This window comes from Hylobates moloch, unplaced genomic scaffold (genome assembly GCF_009828535.3).
Source record: "Hylobates moloch isolate HMO894 unplaced genomic scaffold, HMol_V3 SCAFFOLD_14, whole genome shotgun sequence".
In the NCBI taxonomy this organism is placed as follows: domain Eukaryota; kingdom Metazoa; phylum Chordata; class Mammalia; order Primates; family Hylobatidae; genus Hylobates; species Hylobates moloch.
The window spans coordinates 47628982-47647662 of NW_026652289.1; the positions used below are offsets into that span (position 1 = coordinate 47628982).

Sequence of the window (18681 nt, forward strand, 5' to 3'; positions counted from 1 at the left end):
TATGTGCAGTGTTCTGTTTTAGGTGAATTTTCTCATATAAGTGCCTATAATGTTATCCTTATAATATCCATATGAGATATATACTATTTTTAACTTTCTCCATTTAACAGGTGAGAAAACTGAGGCACAGAGAGGTAAAGTGGATTGTCTAGGATTACACAGCTAGTAACTGAGAAAGACCACAACCCAGGCAGTCAGATTAATGAGCCCACACACCTAACCCCTGTGCCATATTGCCCTTCAGAAATAGCAATACTGCTATTATACATATATTTGATAATATGCATCATCAACATATTATACTACCTTCCTCCCAGGGTTTGGGGGAAAAGGAGACAATGAGATAAGAGTTGTGAAAACATTTTTAAAACCAAAATACGGACCGGGTTCGATGGCTTACGCCAGTAATCCAAGCACTTTGGGAGGCCAAGGTGGGCAAATCACTTGGGGTCAGGAGTTCGAAACCAGCTCAGCCAACATGGTGAAACCCCATCTCTACTAAAAATATTTTAAAAATTAGCTGGGCATGGTGGTGGGCACCTGTAATCCCAGCTACTCTGGAGGCTGAGGAAGAAGAATCACTTGAACCTGGGAGGCAGAGGTTGCAGTGAGCTGAGATCATGCCACCTAATTAAGCTCACGAGCTTCTGCAGAGCGAAAGAAACTATCAATAGAGTAAAAAGACAACCTACAGAATGAGAGAAAATATTCACAACCTGCACATCTGACAAAGGTATAATATCCAGAAACTATAAGGAACTTAAATCAACAAGCAAAAACCAAATAACTCCATTAAAAATGGACAAAGGACATGAACAGACACTTTTTGAAAGAGGACATACTAGCAGCCAAGAAATACATGAAAAAATGCTCATCATCAGTAATCATTAGAGAAATTCAAATAAAAATCATGAGATATCATCTCACACCAGTCAGAATGACAATTATTAAAAAGTCAAAAGACAACAGATGCTGGTGAGGTTGCAGAGAGAAAGGAATGCTTATATACTGTTGATGGGAATGTAAACTAGTTTGGCCACTATGGAAAGCAGTTCACAGATTTCTCAAAGAACTTAAAGCACAGCTATCATTTGACCCATCAATCCCATTACTGCATATATACCCAAAGAAAAACAGATCACTATACCAAAAAAAAAAAAAACAAACATGCACTCGTATGCTCATTGTGGCACTATTCACAATAGCAAAGACATGGAATCAACCTAGATACCTATTAACGGTGGAGTAAAGAAAATGTGGTACATATCACCATGAAATACTATGCAGCCATAAAATAGAATAGAAATCACGTCCTTTGCAGCAACATGGATGGCGCTAGAGACCACACATAATTCTAAGCAAATTAACATAGAAACAGAAAATCAAATACCTCATGTTCTCACTTGTAAGCAAGAGCTACAGATTGGCCACATATTAACATAAACATGCAAACAACAGACACCGTGGACTACTAGAGGGGGTGGGTGGGAGGTGGGGCATGGGTTAAAAAAACTATATATGGGGTATTATGCTCACTACTAGTTGTAATATACCCATGTAACAAACCTGCATAGGTACCCCCTGTATCTAAAATAAAGTTGAAATTTTAAAAAATCTACTTAGCCTTTTTGTGACTCACTTTTTAAAAATCTGTAAGACGGGGATGATTAGCCATCTCACAGCAACATTGTGATTATAAATTGAAATATTGGACATAAATTTCTTTTTTTTTTTTTTTGAGATGGAGTCTTGCTCTGTTGCCCAGGCTGGAGTGCAGTGGCGTGATCTTGGCTCACTGCAAGCTCCACCTCCCAGGTTCACGCCATTCTCCTGCTTCAGCCTCCCCAGTAGCTGGGACCACAGGTGCCTGCCACCACACCCGGCTAATTTTTTGTGATTTTTTTTAGTAGAGACGGGCTTTCACTGCGTTAGCTGGGATGGTCTTGATCTCCCGACCTCGTGATCCGCCTGCCTTGGCCTCTCAAAGTGTTGGGATTACAGGCATGAGCCACTACATCCGGCCTGGATGTAAATTTCTTAGCATGGTTTGTTGGGTGGTTTTTATTGCCACCATGTCATCATCATCATCATTATTTAAAGCCCGAAATTCTCTTCTGAACATCCTTTTGGCCACAACCCAGGAATTTTGAAATATAATATTCTAAATATTATTTTAGGAATGGTCTGTAATTGCAGTTTTGATTCCCAATTTAAAGTCAGTTCTTCAGGAGATTTTTGTTGTTATTGTTAATTTCATGTAGTTAAATTTCCCAGATTTAGTCTTGCTGTTCTTATAATTTTTTAATAGAAAATTCCAGTTTAATTGCATCGTGCCACAGGATGTGTCTTAGATATTTTTATTTGTTGGAATTCATTAAAGTTTAGTTTGTTAGCCAGTATGTGATGTGACTAAGTGTTTTACGTGTTCTGTGCACATTTGAAAAGAATGATTATTCTGTGTTTTGAGTTTCAAATATGTATATATTCAAATGTGATATTAAAATGCAGTCATTATGATCAACAAAGAACTGCCTATATGATAGTGGTCCCATAAGATTAAAATACCATATTATTACCATACCTTTTGTTTACAAATGTTCAGATACACAAATACTTAGAATTGTGTTACAAATGCCTACAATAACATGCAGTACAGGTTTGTAGACTAGAAGCAGTAGGCTATACCATATAGCCTTGGGGTGTAGTAGGCTATACCATCCAGGTCTGTTTAAGTACCCTATGTAACATTTGTATGATGATGAAATTTCTCAGAACTTATCTCCATTGCCATTCAACACATGACTGCATATATATGCAAGCACATATTCAATTTTGTAAGTCATAGAATTCAAGTTCTTTATGTACATTTTGTCTAATTAATCTGAAAAAATCTTAACAGTGGTGTACATTGAAATCTAACACCATATTTGGAGTATATCTCTAATTTTTTGTTTTATGTATTTCAATGTAAAACAAAACATTGTTTTACATTTATGTTTACCCAAAGTTTTCCGATTTTCATGCCTTCATCGAGTGCTCTTATCATTTTGTAAAAAGTAATTCTTGATCTATTTAATAGTTGCCTCAATTTTTATTTTGTCTGACAAAATTAACACTGACACCTCACTTTCTTTTAATTTGCATTTGCACAGTATTTTCTTATCCCTTTATTTGTAACATTATGTGATTAAGTTTTAAATGTGTTTCTTGAAAGTGGGATATAATTGGACTGGGGAGAGAAGGTTTGTTTCTTTAGGCTTTTTTTGTTTCCCTTTTTTAAACTGAATCTGAGAGTCTCTTTTAATGTGTAATCTTACTACAGAGCTTAATTGGTTCATCTTTCTTCTCACATATTTTGTTTTTCTTATTATGGCTCCTTAATTATTCCTTTTCTTGTTTTCCAGTCAACTTATTCACACTTTCTTTTCCTTCTTAATGAATCATAGGTTTCATTCATTGTATTTGATATTACTGGTGGCTATGTAAACAATTTTTCAAAGTAATATTTGAGCCTGTATTTTTCCTCTTCATTGATTGCAAGAATGGCACTAATGCCTCTTCCCTATGCAAGAGGTGAGGTGTTAGGTGCTCTCAGAGTGATTGACTATTTAGGGGACAACATATATCATTATATATCATCTCTCAAGTTTTTTTTTTTTTTTTTTTTGAGATGGAGTCTTGCTCTGTCATCTAGGCTGGAGTGCAATGGCGTGATCTTGGCTCACTGCAACCTCTGCCTCCCAGATTCAAGCCATTCTCCTGCCTTAGCCTCCCGAGTAGCTGGGATTACAGGCATGTGCCACTATGCCCGGCTAATTTTTGTATTTTTAGTACAGATGGGATTTCACTAGGTTGGCCAGGCTGGTCTCGAACTCCTGACCTCAAATGATCCACACACCTTGGCCTCCCAAAGTGCTGGGATTACAAGTGTGAGCCACCACACCCGGTCTAAGATTATTTTTATCATTTGCTTTATTTCAAAATTGTATTAACAACCATCACTGAGACTTAAAGTTTGTCTTGTTTTGTGGCCTGTCAATTTTTTTATCATCATGGTCTGCTCCCCCAACCTCTCCAGGCTCTTGCTCTGCCCTATCTTGAATTCCATTCTACTACAGCACTAAACCTTTTCAGTCCCCTGAATGTCCCATGCACTCTCTAGCTTCCAGGACTTGGTGCAGGCTGCTTCCAATGCCTTCCAAATTTTCTATAGTCCTTGACGATGCTGAATTTTCATCACTCTTCAAACCCTGTTTTTGGATAACACTTCTTTAAAATGAAACCACATACCAAGACAGACCCCCAAAGCTGTCCGTGCTCTGAGAACAGGTTCTTCCGCTACCAAAGCACTCATCTGATGCTACTGCAGTGGCTTGTGTCACCACTGGTCATGTCTACTGAATTCTAAGCTCCCTGAGGGCAGAATCTATGTCTGTCATATTTCAAGTTGATCCATGAGGACTAGCTTGGCGAATGGCCTCTATCAATTGCTCAGTAAATATTTGTTGAATGACTAAGGATGATTGCATTTAATGTTTAAAGGTGTTCTCTGGCCACATAAAATGTATAAAGTAGGAAAAGACATTTTACATACTGTACAACACCTTTGCTTGGGCTAATTCTTCTGGGGAATTAATAGTTCACTTAGTAACCCCATCTCTGGTTCAAATCTGATGAATTGCCTATGCTTACTTGCCTTATATTGTAATTGATCATCAAGATATATGGGATACTGTTGAGACATGGAGAAGAATGAGGTTAAATCATTTTGTGCTACATAGAATTGGAAAACAAAACATGCTGCAGCACAGTGTGTGCATGTGTGCGTGTTTGATGCTAGAATAAATCAGAAAGAATACTCAACAAGCTGTTATTGAAGAGCAGAGAATGGGTAAAAACTGATTACTCTACATTTTACTAATTACAGCATTTTTACCAAAAGCAAAATTTAATATTAAAGATTAAAACACAAAGTGCCAATATAATAAATTGCTAATAAATTTGTATACATCACTTAACTACAACCTAAAAAGAAAAAGAGGGAAAAACAAAAACAAAAACCACAAACTTAAAGAAACCCAAAATATGATCTGCCTACTGGAAGAAATAGAATAGAAGTAGGAAAGCAGCTCAAAAAATTGTTCATGGATGAACTAAGATCTCCTTCCGGGAGAACTAAGGGCAGGGGCGTTAAATTGACATCTCGTGATCTCTCAATAGAACTGACAGGAGATTCAAAGAAATGCAAAATAACAGCTATAGAGCATTATAGAGTCTTTGGCCTGAAAGAATTTTCCAGATTTTGATGGTCCAACTGCTGTCATTTACTTCTGTGTGTGTGTGTGGGTCGGGGGGAATGCGTGCATGAGTGTGGGTGTATGTGTGATTGTTTTGGCTTGGGTTTTGGTAAGAAATTATATATCATCTCTTTTAAGATTATTTTTAGATATATTTCTCTTTTTCACCACATATACACACACACGCACAGAGACACACACACACTTTTTATTTTCTGCCTCTGACAACTAGCTCAATGCAGGGGATGCACTGTCCAGCCATTGCTTCAGTAAATGTGACAGGTATCCTGTGTTCTCAGCAACTGCTGCAGGATTCTCTGGCATCTGCAGTTTGCCTGGAGTTGGCTACAATCATCCTTGGAGGATGAGGAGAAGGAAGGAAGAGAGAGAAAGTGCATAGGACTGGGCCACCTGCCCACCTTCTCCAACCCTCACCATTGCTCAAGGCTCTCTTAATCCGTTTATGAGGAGGTAAGTACAGAAAAAAAGAGAGATCAGCTTATGGCTGACTCAGGGCTGAAATCCTTGCCTTGGATAATGGGAAGGCCATCTTTTTGAAAGAGAAGATCAGGAATATTTTAGTTACAATACTCTCCTGACACATTTTCACCATCCTAAACTCCACCCAGTGTTCTACAGGACTATTTATGAAACTTTTAAAATCTTGACCTAGGCTTGGCATGGTGGCTCACAACTTTAATTCCAGCATTTTGGGAGGTTGAGGCGAGCAGATCACTCGAGCTCAAGAATTTGAGACCAGCCTGGCCAACATGGCAAAACCCCATCTCTAATCAAAATACAAAAAATTATCCAGGTGTGGTGGCATGTGCCTGTAGTCTCAGCTACTTGGGAGGCTGAAGGGGGAGAATCACCTGAGCTCACAGAGTCAAGGCTACAGTGAGCCAGGATTGCACCACTGCACTCCAGCCTGGGCAACAGAGTGAGACCCTGTTTCAAAAAATAAATACATAGATAAATAAATAAAAATAATTTTTAAAGAATTTTAAAAATTAAAAAATCTTGACTTACAATAATTACGTTTTACATCATAGTACATGGATCACATACACATAAGATTTATATGTATACATAAATAAATAAATAAATATAACTAAAATCTTTCATGAAACAATACCTTTACTACGGTATAATAAAAATAATATAAAATATCTTTGGTATGAAAAAGATAATATAAAATATGATTTTGCTAAGAACCTGATGCAATCTGATGTATGCTATTCCTTTTCTGTTTTAGAAAAAGGAAGTTGGTTCCAACCCACTAACTTGATTTTCAATCCACTAGTGGATCATGCTTGAAAACCACTACTTTCAGGTTTTCTCTGATTTTTCATAGCAATTCCATATGGGGTATTTGCTTTGATTCCTCATTTAGCTCCCTTCTTTGGGCCACTGAATCTTTTCACATGTGCGTTGATTTTGCCGCATTTGCTCAGCCCTACTCAAGAGGTCTGTGCTTACTCAGATTCGGAGCTGGGATGGGCTCTGAAATTCCTCGTTGGAATCTTTCATATGCTCATGCCAGACTGCAGAAAGGGCTTAGATTTCCTGTGGCTTTTCTTTGCCAGGTGAGAGGTGCAGTGAGCAGCAGGGAAGGTGCATCATTCCCCAGCATCCAAGTTCTCAGGGGAGCCTTGGACCTTTGGAAGGGATGTTTGTAGGTGACCTCCTATTGGCTGAGCGAGGTAGCCACGTCCTAGCTGCTGTAACTGTCCACTGGAGGAGCATTTCCATCCCAGCTGCACATGCCAAGACTAAGCCACGGGCAAGACCGATGGAGATCTCCATGCTAGATCCCAGCATAGGGTCACCATCCAGCATTACCAGTTGCTCCCATTCAAAGCAGACCTCTCCTCCAGCATCTCCAGATGTGGCAAGAACAGTGCCTCCCTCCTGATGGGCTCCGCTCTTCCACCCAGCGTCCTTCACATCCACCTGAGACATCCACTGAGACTTCTCAGTGTTTCTGGCATACACTGAGCAACCCTGTCTAGTTAACAAGACTGGCATAGATTCGTCCTTATTTCAACAGGAATTCAAAAGAAGAACTTGAAGTAAATTCCTGATTTCAAGCTGCCTTCCTAGCTAACCAAAACTCCAAGTTCTTGAAACTATTTGTTTATTTTGCCCCCATGCCTATTTTCTCCCCATGTTTATAAGCATATTGCTATTCATAATGAATTGCTTTTTAATAGCAAAACGTAACCTATATATGAAAATGTATTACCAACTCAAATGCACAATGCAAATACAAACATATATATATATATATATATATATATTTTTTTTTTTTTTTTTTTTTTTTTGAGTTGGAGTCTCCCTCTGTCACCCAGGCTGGAGTGCAGTGGCATGATCTCAGCTCACTGCAGTCTCCGCCTCCTGGGTTCAAGCAATTCTCCTGCCTCAGGCTCTCGAGTAGCTAGGATTACAGGCATGTGCTGCCACGTCCGGCTAATTTTTGTATTTTTAGTAGAAACAGGGTTTCACCATGTTGGCCAGGCTGGTCAGGAACTCCTGACCTCAAGTGATCTGCCCGCCTCGGCCTCTCAAACTGCTGGGATCACAGGCGTGAGCCACTGTGCCTAGCCTGCACAATACAAATTTAAGGTATTACAAGTTGAGCTCCCTGATTCAAAAATCTGACGTCCAAAATGCCCCCAAATTTGAAAATTTTTAAGCACCCACATGACACTCAAAGGAGATGCTCACTGGAGATTTTGGATGTTGGATTTTCAGATTAGAGATGCTGAACCGAGGCTAAGTATATAATGCAAATATTGCAAAATCCATAAAAATTTGAAACCCATGAGCTAGGGCTTGAAAGCTGAATGAGCATTTTGAGGGGAAGAGATCCTTCTGTACTCGGGTCAAAGCAAATCTCTTCAGAGCAGTGGAGCCTGGAGTGTGAGCAGAGAGGAGAGAAATGAATAGCCAATTCAGGCCAATTAAGGAATGAGGACCTTCTCCTACTGGTGAATAGATTTCTCTCTTTTTTTTTTTTTGAGATGAAGTCTGACTCTGTCGCCCAGGCTAGAGTGTTGTGGCATGATCTCAGCTCACCACAACCTCCGCCTCCTGGGTTCAAGCGATTCTCCTACCTGAGCCTCCAGAGCAGCTGGGATTACAGGCAATTGCCATCATGCCTGGCTAATTTTTGGTATTTTTAGTAGAGACAGGGTTTCACCATGTTAGCCAGGCTGGTCTCGAACCCCCTTCCTCAGGTGATCCACACACCTTGGCCTCCCAAAGTGCTGGGATTACAGGCATGAGCCACTGTGCCCGGCCAGTAGATTTCAATTCAAAGTGTACCTCCCTCCCTCTCACTCCTATACCCCTGGGCCACTGCTAGGAACCAGAAAAGGGGGAGGGGTTGACAAAAGGGCAGGTCTCAAGGTCCTGGTCTGCCTCTGCCAAAATAATTTCTGCCTTAACTGATTATACATGAGTTTTCATGATAGATTTTAATTCTAAAAAGGTTTCCATGAATACAAAGAATTAGAAAATAATAATTCTATAGTTAATTGCATCCAACGGAGATTTTTTTTAACCCCATGGATATATGACCATCTTTGTGTTTAGGAAACTTAAATATTTATTGAGACATGCCACAAAGCCAGTAAAAGCATGGATTTTGGAGTCAGACAGGCTTGGTTCGGGTCCTGGGAATGTCTAGCTGAGTGGTCCTGTGTAAGCCTCCTCACCTCTCAGTTTGGGGATACACTCCCTAAGCTCCAGGTTGTTGTGAGGTTTAAATGAAATGAGGTATGTGAATATTTTAGCGTGGTGCCTGGGGCATGAAGAGTGGCCAGGAGATGGTTGGGGTACTAAGTTTTATTAAAAAGACTCACTGGGGATTGAATAAATGAACAGTAGAGGCCTCAAGGGTCTGACCCACCTGACGGCTCATGCCCACATCATATCGACAGCAGGGGAGGTGCCTTCTATTGTGCTCATAAAGGTTGACCATCACTTAACTTCAGGGTAAAGAAGGAGAACAGAGAGGAGGAAACAGGCTGAACAGTCTTCTCCTTCCAGGGGAAACTGGAGAAATAGGAAGGGGAGCCACAGAGACGGCAGCTCCCAGGCTGCTTCCAGGAACCCGGTGGGAGCTTGAACTGGCCTCCTGGGACAAAGGGGTCGTCTTTGTGTGGCTCAGCCTGAAGTGGGAGGATTTCACCTGATAAGGCAGGAGGAGCAGATGCTTCCCTGTATTCCCCAGGGAACCTCTATTCTTGTGCTGCTACCTCACTCTCCAGCTACAGAAAGCAAACTTGCTATGGACCAAAAAAGAAAAAAACAAACAAAAAACAAAAAAACACCAATCCTGGGACCTGCCAATGCAGGAATTAGTCACGGGACCATTATCAAAAAGCAAGCAGAGTGAACACTTTTCCCATGGTCAATCTGCAGAGATGCCCACCCGCTGTGCCCACTTTGGAGAAAAGGAGTCTGGCCAGGCAGCAGAGAAGCCACCATCAGCTGCCCGTGGCCTTTCTCTCTCCCCCTGCCTTTCTTTCCTCCACCTCCTTCCACACCCCATTACCAAGGATGAGACTAGGCTGAAAAGTCCGAAATCTCAGGACTGAATTCTCCCCGTGCTGCAGAGCCAGGTCAAGCGATATCCCTCTGCCCGCCCTGGCCTTCTGAAGCTGCTTCCTCCTGTACCGGTGTGACATGGTGACACAGAGATTCCTACCAACACAATCCTGGCTTCTGCTCCTGCCCCTGACCCCAGCACCACTTCCAAATATGAAGTTACGTCCTAGCAACCAAGACCCTCCCCATTCAGGTCAGAGAGGCCAGCCTCCTCCCTCCGGTAACGGCCACCTGGACAGAGCAGCTGCCTGACACACATTCACTCACCTGGTGCCCACCTACCTCCCTATGCACAGGCCCCCGGGGCTGCCACCTCCCTTGCTCCTCTCTCCAGCTGCCCAGCAGGGATTGCAGCACCACTTATTCCCGGACAGCCTGTGGCCCAGGCCTGGGTCAGAGCCGGCAAGGATTGAGAAATGGACGCTAAGTTCTCAGACGGAGGCCGGCCTTGGAGTCAGATCCCAGGTTCCGATAGTTGAGATGCTGTGAGTAGGACACAATATTCACCACCTGCTCTGGACAGGTGACTCAGGACAAATGTGTCCCACCTGGCATGGATTTGCTCGAAGACTCCCGATCTGAGCCATCTGACTGCTCCACGTGAAAAGGCTTGATCCAAAAAGGGGGGCTGCCAGTGCTGAGAAGCTCAGCCTCAGAACAAGGTCCACCATCTGCTGGGCTGGCCGGCAACACCCAGGAGGCAAACCCAGTGCAGAGCTACAGAACCACAGTGAGGTTCTTTGGTCCAGCCCAGCTGCCCCTGCCTTCTTTGGACAACACAGAAATGACTAGGAGAGCAGAAAGGTAGCAAACATGACTCGGTGCCTGCAATGTGCCTGGCACACTGCTAGGAGCTTTCCATAAACCTCATTACATGCTGGGAGCTGTGGCACAGCCTATAATCCCAGCTACTGAGGAGGCTGAGGCAGAAGGATCACTTGAGCTGGAGGGGTTCAAGACCACCCTGGGCAAACCATAGTGAGAACTCATCTCAAATTATATAAAAATTTAATAAAAAGAGGAAAAAAAAGTCATCACATACAATCCTGCCATCAATCTGGTAAATATATCACCTACTTGGCAGACAAAGAAAGCCACTGCACAAACGTTCATTAAAGCCTATACCTACTATGTGCCATGCAATTTCCCCAAGGTCACACAGTTAGCAAGTTAGCAAGCCAAAATCCACCTGTCTCCAAAGCCCAGGCTTTTCCCATAGCATCTCATTTCCTGTCTGTGCCGTCCTTTCCCAAAACAACAGACTGGCTCTCAGAGGCGTATGTAACTCAGCGGTCCTCAAGCCAGCTGCATCAGCAGCATCTGCTAGAAATGCAAGTTCTCAGGCCCTGGCCTAGACCTCCTGAAGCAGCCCCTCTGGCACTCTGTTTTCACAAAGCCTCCGGGTGATTTTGGTGCGTGCTCAAGTGTGAGAGCCCATGACCTGACGTATACAGAGCATGTTGAAAATTGCAGCATAAAAGAATGGGGCACTTTTGTGTGTGTCCTGTTGGCATTACCGTCATGAGACCGGAGTGCCTTTCCCCCACGTAGCCCCTTGGAGAATCGTAGGGTGGCATTTAACCCATCTGCCCCACAAAAAGCATCCCACACATCTCTCCTAAGCTCAGTCTCTGTGAGCTGTGTGTACATGCTAGCCTGAGGTTTCTGTAAGGACCTCTCTTCTAAACAATGGAATTGTTTCCCAATGCTCACCACCAAATGTTTCAGGGCTTCCTGGGGGCTTTAATGAGGGTGTAGGTGCAACTGTAGGAAGCCCTTGAAATTCCATGCAAAGCTGCAAAGATCTAGCCGCTGCTGCTAGAAAACCCAGGCCCATGGTCGCAAGGGAAGCATGGGAGGAGGGAGCACTCTGGGGATAAAGCTGCCTTTGTCAGCAGGCACAGGGGACAATGTAGGGCTGAGTCTGGAGTGCAGTGAAGGAATTTCTAAATTGCAGGGAGTGAGCGCCTCTGTCAGTGTCGCCTGCTCAGCTCACACCCACAATCTCTCTCACAATGGCCTGGGTGCAGTGGGGCCAGGACAGACTCAGGCCCCACTTCCATCTTGCTCTGGCAGAGGGGCTGAGGAGCAATTCGGCACCCCAGGGCTATGGAGGCTGGCCTTGCCCTTCTTGGATCCTGAAGCCTGGGAGGGCCCCACAGCCTCCCTCCTCCACTAAGTCTAAGCTGTCTCTTGTCATCAGCACCTGAATCCAGTTCCCGCCTCTCCCTCTATTTTCCGAAGATCTGTTCTTTCTCACTCTCAGAAGGTAAATTTATTCCAAGTGTAGTTGAGACTTGGCCCTGATTTTTCCTAATACGGGTGGTTTGCGCTTCCAGGTGGAAACTTTGTCACCCCTCTGCCCTTCAGGACATCCTGCAGAAAAAGAAGAGTCTCCACCCTGCCCAACACTCCATAGTCCAGCTCACTGCAAGCCAGAAGAGAGGGGGAGGAAGACGCAGCTGAGAGAGCCCCGCCCTGGTTAGAACTAGGAAGTTCAAGCACCACTTCAAGCTCAACCAAAAGCTTCCTGTGTGATCTTGGTCATTCACAGCCTTAGTCTGCTACGATGAAAATTAGATGAAATTAATTGTCTGCCAGATGAAATTAGAAACTTCTACTGCACAGTGTTACTGAGAGAATGAGGCAATAGAGGAGGAAGCATGCTGCCAACAGCTAACTAAGCAGAAGCCTGCTCACCTTGTTGGCCCTTCCGGCCCACAGAACTGAGAAATCTGTTCAACAAGTGATTCTGATGCTTGCTAAAGTTTCATAACCAATAACCTGTATTTCCTTCTAATTCTCCTATTTTTTAATTACAAGATTTTATTTCCAAAAGTAAATTTTTAATTACAAAAATTTTAATTACAAAATTAAAATTACAAATTTTAAAAAATTAATTTAAAAAATTTAATTTAAAAAATTCTAATTTAATTTTTAAAAATTAAAATTACAAATTTAAATTTAATTAAAAAAATTAAAATTACAAAAATTTTTAATTTCAAAATGTTAATTATAAAAGTAATACATGTTTGTTGTGGCAAGTAAAAATATTCAGAAGGCAAAAAGAAAGTCTGTCCTTAAAATGACACAACAGGGTCATCTCCTATTCTGTTCCAACAATGGCAAAATAAAGAGCTTAGAGTCAGACCAGTAAGCCCCAGCTTCTGTACTAAGCGGCTCTGTCAACTGCAAGTCCTTTTACCTTACTGAGTCTCAGTTTCCATGTCCACAAAATGGAAACAATAACCCGATAATCTGACAGGGCTGCTCAGAGGTCTGAGCAAGGAGCTGTCTCACAATCTGTAAAATGCCTTGGGAATTTTTTATGCTGTACACTTTTGGTCATGCGAACTGTATTATCATGATGCAGAATATAATTTAACAATTTTAACTAGTAATGTAACATCACAACATGATGATAATAAATTGTCTCTGCATTTAGCACTTTCAACTTAGAGAGAAGGTTGAGGCCAAAACTTGGACGATTTTATTGTACGTTCCCATTTACCGACGCAAACACTGAGACTCAGAGAAGTTACATGTCCAAAAAGTGTGCGTCCAAGGCTGTGCAGTCAGAAGCCATTGATCCCTTGATTCCCGCTCCCAGGCTCTCTTCCCCTCTTTCCCTGGCCCACAGCAACATATAGATTCAAACCAAAGGTTTTAACTTCATACGAAAATTCTAGCTGACTTCCATCTAGACCATGCTGCCCTCTCTCTCTGGCCTTTTTTTCTTTCAAACTGTCCATCGGGCTTGCATCCTTTCAAAGTAATATTCCATCACTAAGGTACTATACAATTACAACACGCAGCTGAAGCCAGTCCACAGGCAAATATACCACACACATGCCAACAACTCCCAAGTTCACTTCTGCAGCCCTGGACTTCTCCTTGAATTCTGACTGTTTTTTCCTACCACTTGCCTAGCATCTTCAGCTGGGGTTTAACTTAAATTTCAAAAGTAACATTGCCTGGCTCTTATTCAGTGAGGCAAAAAAAAAAAAAAAAAAAAAAAAAAAAAGGAACACTGCCAAATAGTACTCTTGATTTCCCCCTAACAAAATGTTTCTTCCCTAAACTTCCACATTTTGGTAGTTGTCACTAGCATCCATCAATTTCCCAAGCCAAAATACTCAGTATCAAGGTGGGAAGGACATAGCACAGGCTCTGAAGCCAAAATTCCTGGGTTCATCTCGCAGGTCTGTCCCTGCCCAAGTGCATGATCATAGGCAGGCAAAGAGGCACTTCTCTGTGGACTGGTTTTGTCATCTACAGGCTGGCTAGTGCACTAACATCCACCTCACAAGGTTTGTTTAGGACTAAATGTGGTAATACTTGTAAGGTTCTTAGAACAGTGCCTGCCAGAATAAGCCCTCTGTGAGTTTTTATTCATCTTGAGCCCTCTGTCTCTCTGACCTTCCACATCACATCCAATTTATCAGTGATTCTCGTTGGCTCTATCCCCAGAAGCTATCCCACTTTCTTTCTGCTTCTCTCCATCTTCACTGCCGCCACCCTCCTCTTACCAGTGCCTCTTGCCTGATTATGGCTTTCACCTTCTAACTGGGATTCTGGTTCCTACGTAGACCTTCATAACCCATTTTTCACATAATAGCAGGTAGGCTTTTTGAAAATATAAATTGGATCATGACATTCACCAGCATAACATTTGCAAGGGCTTGAATTACTTTTAAAAACTATTTGTTTGTTTGTTTGTTTGTTTGTTTTTGAGATAGCATCTTGCTCTGTGGCCCAGGCTGCAGTGTAGTGGTATGATCATAGCAACTGCAGCCTTAAACTCCTGGCTCAAGCAATCCTCCAGCCTCAGCCTCCCAAGTAGCTGGGAAAACAAGCACATGCCACCACATTTGGCTTTTTTTTTTTTTTTTTTTTTTTTTGTAGAGACATGGTCTATTTTGCCCAGGCTGGTCTCGAACTCCTGGCCTCAAGCAATCCTCCTTCCTTGGCCTCCCAAAGTGCTGGGATTACAGGCATGAGCCACTGCACCCAACCACTTTTAAAAAAATTTAATAAACTTCATTGTTCTGAGCAGTTTTAGATTTACAGAAATATTGCACAGAAAGTACAGAACTCCCGAATACTGATCTTGCTCTCCACACACACAATTTCCCATACTATTAACATCTTGCATTGGTGTGGTACATTTTTACAATTGATAAACCAATACTGATACATGATTATTAGCTAAAGTTCATGGCTTACGTGATGGTTCACCCATTGTGTTGTGCAGTTCTATGGGTTCTGACAAGTGCGTAGCGTTATGGATCTACCACTGTAGTATCATACAGAGGGATGTATTTACTGCCCTAAAAATGCCCTGTGCTCCGCCCCTTCCAAAGGCTTTGCATTGTTTTTCAAAATAATACCCAAATTCCTTACAGTGTCCCAAAGGAGCTAAATGATCTCACCCTTATCTCCCAAACTTCAGCTTCCACCTCTGCCTCTCCTGCTCGCTGCATCCCAAAGCCACCCTGGCCTTCTGGCTCTCTCTTGAATAAGCCATGCCCATGTCACCCTAAGGCTTCTGCCCTAGCTGTTTTCTCTTACAGGAAAGTTCCTCTTCCAGGTCTTCACATGGCTGGCTCTTCCCTGACTCCGCATCCTAAGTGGGATCTTTCTTGACCACTCAACCTAAACCAGGCACTCACCATTACCTCTCCTTATTTTATTTTCTTCATAGAACTTGCCAGCATTTGAAGCTGTTTTGTTAGTCTGCTTGGGTACTTGCATACCACCTATCCGCCCCATCTAGGTCCCACACAGGGACCTGATCAGCCTGTTCACTGTGGGGTCCCCAGCACTAGAGCATGCCTGGCCCATAAAGGGTTGATAAACATTTACTGAGTGAATCAATGCATAAATGAAAGAATAATAAATGACTAATGCCATGTAATGAGTTTCTACATTTGTTTGTAGTTTCGAGTTTACAAAGAGCTCTTCCAGACATTTCCTTAGCGTAATTTATGTGATTAGGCCCAAGTTTAAATGGAACTTAAAAAACATATTCACAGTATCTCTCTTAGCTCCTAGAAGCCACAGATTAGGAAACAGAATGTTCTCTCCAAGGGAAGAGAGTTTACTTCCAAGAGCATTCATGACCCTCTGGTTATGACAAGAAGAATCACTTGGTTTAATTCATGGCTCTAAAACAAAGAAAAAATACTTAGAGATATAGAACCTTGGCTGATTAATAACAGCAACAACAAGCATTTGTGCAGCACTTGCTGTGGGCCACTGTGGAGGCTGAGGCAACTCCATCTCGGGTGCTAATCCCCCATGTTGGATTCTGATTAACTCCAGTTCCAGGTAAGTCTCGGAAGGTTTCTAGTCTATCTACTGTTCCTTGTATAAGAGCATGTACTTATCCTGCCCTTAGGTCAAAACAATCTTGATGTTACTGTACTTACCATAAATCCTGACCTTAAGCAATCACCCTATCCATTCCTTCTGAAGCACTGTACCCCTCTCCTATGATATATAAACCCTGGGTCTGGGGTGTAATTGTGGGGATTCACCATCTTGTCTCGCCATCCTAGACACAGACATGGCTTCTGGTCATAAGTCCCTATTCAACATTTCTTTCTAAGAAACTGGATTTTTCAGCTTCTTTCTTTGGCCCCTCAACTTCCTCCGCCTTTGGGGGTAGGTTCGCATAGGCCTGCTCACCATGGAACAGCTAGACACAAAGCTAAGTACCATCCACACAGTATCCAGCTCCCCAATTCACTTGGAGGGTTGGTACCATAATGATTTCTCCTTTTTCTTATGAGAAAGGGAGGAAGAGACATCACAGAGAGTAAAACAACTCAAAGCCCAAAGTACAGAGGCAGGATGTTAACCCAGGATTATCTGACAACAAAATCCAGTCACTTCTTGTCCTTGTAACAAAAGCTGAGTAAGTAAACATTGCAGTGCTGAGCATCTATAGATCCCTACCCATCCCCTTCAGCCCTGTCACATGGGTGGGCTTAGAAAGGGTTAAACGCCACAGCAGGAGGGAGTGGTCAGTGCCTGGGTGGTGCTATTTTTAAGGCCAAGATTAGGATGGTTTGCACAGCACCACCTGGCAACGAGAAAAGGCCAGGTATTAATGAATGCCACACCGGGGGGAGAAGGGGGAGAATGTTTCCACTCAGCAAGGCTTTGGCAGGAACCGTGTGTTCAGTTTGGGGTCTTGCCTTTTACAAGGGTGTGGAGGCAGTTGAGTCCCTCGTCTTTTCTGGCTGTCACAGAATGTCCGAGATGCCCTGGCCAGGGGCCCTGGCCCGCGTGGCTTCAGATAGGACAAGGGTGGAGTTCGAGGTGGATGGTGCCCGGCTGTGCAAAGTAGTTATTTGTCCCACGCTTTCAGTCTTTCTGCCCACACAAGTATCTGAGGAACGCCGCTTCCTGCCTTGCATCAGAAAGCAACATTTTTAAAGATTAAGAAATCCCTACTTTCTTCTCTTAATTTGTTGTTGTCATGACATGACTGACTCAATAAGTAAAAATTTTAAATCCCTGCCCAAGGACACAGGCTTGTCTCCCCCACGCTTGAAGTTCCTCCAGATGCTTCGTGCGTCCTTCCACCTCCACATGTCAGCACACTCTGCCCTTTCTAAGCAAGGGCCTCAACAAGACCTGCCTCCAGCGAACTCTCATATGTTTTTCAAGGTTTGGCTCAGAATCACCTCCTCCAGGAAGACTTCCCTGACACCTCCTCCCAACTCACACATTAAATCACGAGTTGCCTTGACTGGGCACAGTGGATCAGACCTGTAATCCTAACTCTTTGGGAGGCTGAGGCGGGAGAATCACTTGAGGCCAGGAGTTCAAGACCAGCCTGGGCAAGACCCTGTCTCTATAGCAAGACCCTGTCTCTACAAAAATAAAAATGAAAAATTAGCTTGGTATGGGCCAGGTGCAGTAGCTCATGCTTGTAATCCCAGCAGTTTAGGAGGCCGAGGCAGGTGGATCATTTGAGGTCAGGAGTTGGAGACCAGCTGGGTCAACATGGAGAAACCCTGTCTGTACTAAAAATACAAAACTTAGCTGGGCATGATGGCGGGCTCCTGTAATCCCAGCTACTCAGGAGGCTGAGGCAGGAGAATCGCTTGAACCCGGGAGGTGGAGGTTGCAGTGAGCCGGGATCGGCCACTGCACTCCAGCCTGGGTGATGGAGTGAGACTTCGTCTCAAAAAAAAAAAAAAAAAATTATCTTGGCATGGTGGCATGTGCCTCTAGTCCCAGTTACTTAGGAGGCTGAGGCGGGAGAATTGCTTAAGCCCAGGCTTAAGCCAGGAGGTCAAGGCTGCAGTGAGCCTTGATCACACCACTGCACTCCTTGTTTCAATAAATAAGAAATAAATAAGGAGCTGCCCTTCTGTCCTCCCAAAGCAGTCCATGCTGAGCTCTCTCATCCGTGTGTCTGCCTTATCCAGTAAGGGAATAAAGCCTTGCTGCCAGGGGCTGTGCCATATCTTTCTTTGTAGCCCTGGTATTGATGTAGTACCTGACACAAACTGGATGCTAAGTAGCTGTTAGAGGAAGGGATGAGAAGAGGAAGAGAAAGAAGAAAAAAAGGCAGGGAGGAAGAAGAGCAAAGGAAGGAGGGAGAGAGGGATTCTTTGTGATCAGATGCATAGACACAGAGACAATATAGACACATCAACACATGGATCTAACCTGTTACAGGCATACATATGCACGTGCACACCCTAGTCACAGGAGGCAGGGTTTGCATTAAAAAGAGCACTGGTCCAGGAGT

The 18681-nt window shown here is 43.1% G+C and overlaps 1 protein-coding gene across 3 annotated transcripts in view; it reads right to left on the reverse strand.

Moving 5' to 3' along the window:
- Nucleotides 1-10464, reverse strand: part of IL16 (interleukin 16) — a 108712-nt gene extending 98248 nt beyond the window's left edge. For 2 of the 3 annotated variants that reach the window (XM_032175577.2, XM_032175579.2), the window contains exon 1: nt 10179-10464. The gene's annotated coding sequence lies outside the window, so the exon portion shown is untranslated. The remainder of the gene's footprint in view (nt 1-10178) is intronic. The other variant, XM_032175578.2, reaches the window with a different exon arrangement.
- Between the last annotated feature and the right edge of the window lie 8217 nt (nt 10465-18681).